Below are 4687 nucleotides of genomic sequence, written 5' to 3'. Positions count from 1 at the left end.
ACTTGCTTCTTGGAAGAAAAACTATGACCAACCTAGACAGCATATTAAAAAGCAGAGACATTACTTTGCCAACAAAGGTCCATCTAGTCAAAGCTATAGTTTTCCAGTAGTCATGTATGGATGTGAGAGTTGGACCATAAAGAAAGCTGAGCGCCGAAGAATTGATGCTGTTGAACTGTGGTGTTGGAGAAGACTCTTGAGAGTCCCTTAGACTGCAAGGAGATCCAACCAGTCAATCCCAAAGGAAATCAGTCCTGAATATTCATTGGAAGGACTGATGCTGAAGCTGAAACTCCAATACGTTGTCTGCCTGATGTGAAGAACTGACTTATTGGAAAAGACCCTGATTCTGGGAAAGATTGAAGGCAGAAGGAGAAGGAGATGACAGAGGATGAGATGGTTGGATGGCATCACCAACTTTGATGGACATGAGTTTGAGTAAGCTCTGGGAGTTGGTGATGGACAGGGAAGCCTGGCGTGCTGCAGTCCATGGGGTCGCAAAGAGTCAGATAGGACCTAGCGACTGAACTGTCTGAGACGTCGAGACGTGAAATCAATTCATCTTACTATTTTTATACAATGTTAAAGGTTACACTCAATTTACAGTTATTACAAAATATTGACCATATTCCCCATGTTGTACAAGGCATCCTTGTACTCTTCCTTACATCCAATACTTTATACCTCCCAGTCCCCAGCTCCTATGTTGCACACCCCCCACCCCGATAACCACTAGTTTGTTCCCTATATCTCCGAGTCTGCTTCTTTTTTGTTATATTCACTAGTTTGTTGGAGTGTTTAGATTCCACACATGAGTGACAGCATACAGTATTTGCCTTTCTCTATCTGACTGATTTCACTTAGCATAATGCCTTCCAAGGGCTTCCCAGGTGGCACTAGTGGTAAAGAACCCCCATCTGCCAGTGCAGGAGACACAAGAAACACAGGTTCAACCCCTGAGTCCAGAAGATCCTCTGGAGGAGGGCATGGCAACCCATTCCAGTATTCCTTCCTGGACAATCCCAGGGACAGAGGAACCTGGTGGGCTACAGTCCACAGGGTCACAAAGATTTGGAACATGACTGAAGCAACTGTGCAGGCACAAGGGCTTCCAAGTCCATCCATGTTGCTGCAAATGTCAAAATGTCATTCTTTTTTTCTGGCTGAGTAGTTTCCCATTGCATACCACACCTTCTTCATCCATCTGTAGATGGACACTTAGGTTACTTCCATATTTTGGCTATTGTAAATAATGCAATTTTAAAATAAAGCATTTCTGTTTATGGCCTTCATTTATTTACTCAATCACCGTATCTATTTAGTACCCATTATGGCATATTTCTGGGAGCTTAGGATACATCAGTCAGCAAGATAGACAAAGAAGCTTACACTCCTGGAGCTTGGGGGAAGAGAAGGGTGGAAACATTCAATAAGCAACAAATGTAATAAATAAGTAAACTACATAAGACAGAAGATATTACGTGCTATGGAAAAATGAAGTAGAGCCAAGTCAGCAGGATTGGGTGGGGGGTGGGAAATACAGAGGAAAGGCCGCGGGGCGGGGAGGAGGAGGGGGGAGGATGGGGGGGGCATGGTTGATGACAATTTTAACCAGAGTGGTAGGGGTAAACCTTATTGAGAAGATGCATTTAAGCAAAGAATTGAAAGAGTTAAGGGAGTTGGCCATGAGATGATCACAGAGGGGCCAGTGCAAGCGTCCTGCAGTCTCCAGCCTCCATAAGGGTGACGCCTGCCTCCTGGGCTTCACACCCTTGAGGGCTGGATTTAGAAGAGAGGAGAAGAGAGTGCGGCAGAAGTAAAAGTGACTTGAAAACTAAGTCACAAAAGGCCTGTGTTGGGGTTTTCTCGAGTGTTCTTTCTCTGAGTTGGATCTCACTCGAGGGAAAGCCATGTTGGGAGCTTCCCAATGGAGGGGTTCATGTGGTGATGAACCGAGGCCTCCAACCAACAGCCAGCTGAGTGTGTTTGGAAGCAGGTCCTCCAGCCCGTCAAGTCTTCTTTGCTGACGGCAGCCCCAGCTGCCATCTCGACTGTAATCTCGTGAGAGATCTGGAGCCCCCACTACTCAGCGAAGCCACCCCCAGGTTCCTGAGCCACGGAAACTCTGTGAGATAATGTATGGTTTTTGTTTTAATCACAGTTTTGGGGTAATGTGTTACACAGCAGCAACTGAGTAATGTAGACCCTAAAGCAAGACTGTGCCTGGAGAATGTGAGGCAGAGAGGGAAGTGGTGGGAACTGAGCACAGAAGGTCAAAGTCAAGGTCAAGGTCTGGTAGGATCTCCAGAATCCTGATTGTTCCCCAGAGTGGGATGGAAAGCCACTGACAGGGTCATTCTCAGAGGAGTGACATGAGATGACTAATTGGTTTGACCACTGAAAAAGAAGGTATGATTTTTTTTTAGCACTGTATAATAAATTATTTCATATTCATGATAATTTAGAAAAACTCTTCTTTGTTTTTTCTCCCTTGCCTCCAATTTCCGACCTTGATTACCCTGTGTTTTCACCCAGGTCTTCCTTGGATTTTTCAAATCGGTCTTACATTCTAGCATCCTCCATGTCTGGAAATCGCATCCTTCTCCCTTCAGGCATGCCTCCAGAAACAATATTTTGGATCCTGCCTGACATCAGCAGAGCTATTTTTAAACCTTTGTAAAACCCAGACACTCTTTTAGAGGATTACCCTACAGTGTATCAAACATATTGAAATGCACCCACATCCCACATTTAATATAAATGATAGATTTAGGAGAATTGAGTTGCAAATGACTGACCAACATTATATTCCTTTTCAAAGACATTTAAACTTATTCATTTTGATTTGCTAAGATTCTTTTTTGTATTTTGAAGCCTTATCTATGTATTTATAGACATATATGTATATAAACATGCATGTATTTGTGTATACATACACACACACACACACGTTTCAAAGATCTTTATAGACCCTTAAAGGTCAAAGACCCTAACTGCTGTACTTGTGTGTGTGCGCGCCAAGTCATACTTCAGTCGTGTCCAACTCTTTGCAACCCTATGAACTACAGCCTGCCAGGCTCCTCGGTCCATGGGATTTTCTCAAGAATATTGGAATGGGTTGCCATGCCCTCCTCCAGGGAATCTTTCCGACCCAGGGATCAAATCTACATCTCCTGCATCTCCTGCATTGGTAGGCAGATTCTTTACCACTGAGCCATCTGAGAAGTCCTAAGTTGCGTGATACCGACTATAAATCCTCTGAGAGTCAGGGAGAAAAAAAAAAGCATAATAAAAGCCAGAACTGGCAGAGATGGCTTTATGGCAAGGTGGCTTTGAAAACCAACTTTAAAATAGAGTAGGTGCTCAGTTCAACATTTGTTGAATAAATGGATAAATGAATGAATGAGCAGTAAGTACTATCATGAATTTTCAGTTCCCTACCACCATTTATTGTATCCATGGCTCTACCCTGTCCCAGCAGCTCTGAGGAAGTAAAATACAGTTTTTTAAAAATGCTGATAATCCAGAAGTCAGTCAATTATTAGCTTTTGGATTTCAAAACAGTCTTTGGAAACCAATCATAGAAGGATTTTCAAAAGCTCTTACAGTCCAAAAACTAACTTCTGAGTATCAAAAGTCAAGTCCCTAAGGGCTCACAGCATAGTTTCTGCAATGATTGATAGATTTGTGAAGAACAAATGAAGAGTCAGATGACCTTGCCCTGGGAGATAGATTCCTTAACAGAGGGAGGGCTGCAGGGGGCCCTAGGAGAGGAGTCCCTCAGGTTGGAGAGACGGCTTGGAAGGTTGAGTCAGCATGGAAAGGCCTCCAGCCTCTCTGGGGCATGCACTGGACCTCATCGGCAAAGGGGCGCCCGGTCAAGGCTCACAAATCGCCCAAGTTACTGCCTAAGCCAAGTCCAGCCTGGGTCCATACCCAGGAGCTCTGTGGTAGCCCTCCCCAATGCCTGCATGTTCATTTTCCAGCCAGACAGACTCATCTGTGGCTCAGACGGGATCCAGCCCTCTAAATTATCCTGTGTGTAGGAATTCCTTGGCAGTCCAGTGGTTAGGACTCCACGCTTCACTGTAGAGGTCAGGGGTTCGATCCCTGGCTGGGGAACTAGGATCCCACAACACACCAGCATGGCCAAAATAAGTAAATGAATTATTCTGTGTGCATAAGCCTGTTTTCCTTAATCCTGGGTAGAGAACATAAGGGAAAGCCTTGCCATTCTGATTGAAGCCAGGATGGGGATGAATATGGACCTAGGAAATAGACAAAACAACTTTTTTTCAACTTTGATTAACAAGTAGAATTTGGATAAAAAGAAGGCAAGGACACAGCATCTTAGGATATAACACAGAAGCAAACGGGACAACATAAAAACCAGTCTGGAGCAGGGAAAGCACAGTGGGGAGTAACAGATAAATTGGTTTTCGCTTTTACCATTTGTCTGTATTGCTCATCATTCTTTCTACACATTTGCATTTGGGACTTCTCCGGTAGTCCAGTGGCTAAGACGAAAGGCCTGCAATGCAGGGGGCCCAGGTTCGATCCCTGGTTGGGGAACTAGATCTCACATGCCACAATTAAGGGTTCACATGCCACAGCTAAAGATCCTGCGTGCTGCAGCTAAGACTCAGTGCAGCCAAGTACATAAATATAAATAAAATTTGCCTCCTCT

Source organism: Bubalus kerabau, chromosome 23 (genome assembly GCF_029407905.1).
Source record: "Bubalus kerabau isolate K-KA32 ecotype Philippines breed swamp buffalo chromosome 23, PCC_UOA_SB_1v2, whole genome shotgun sequence".
NCBI lineage: Eukaryota > Metazoa > Chordata > Mammalia > Artiodactyla > Bovidae > Bubalus > Bubalus kerabau.
Note: the sequence above shows the minus strand (reverse complement) of the source record.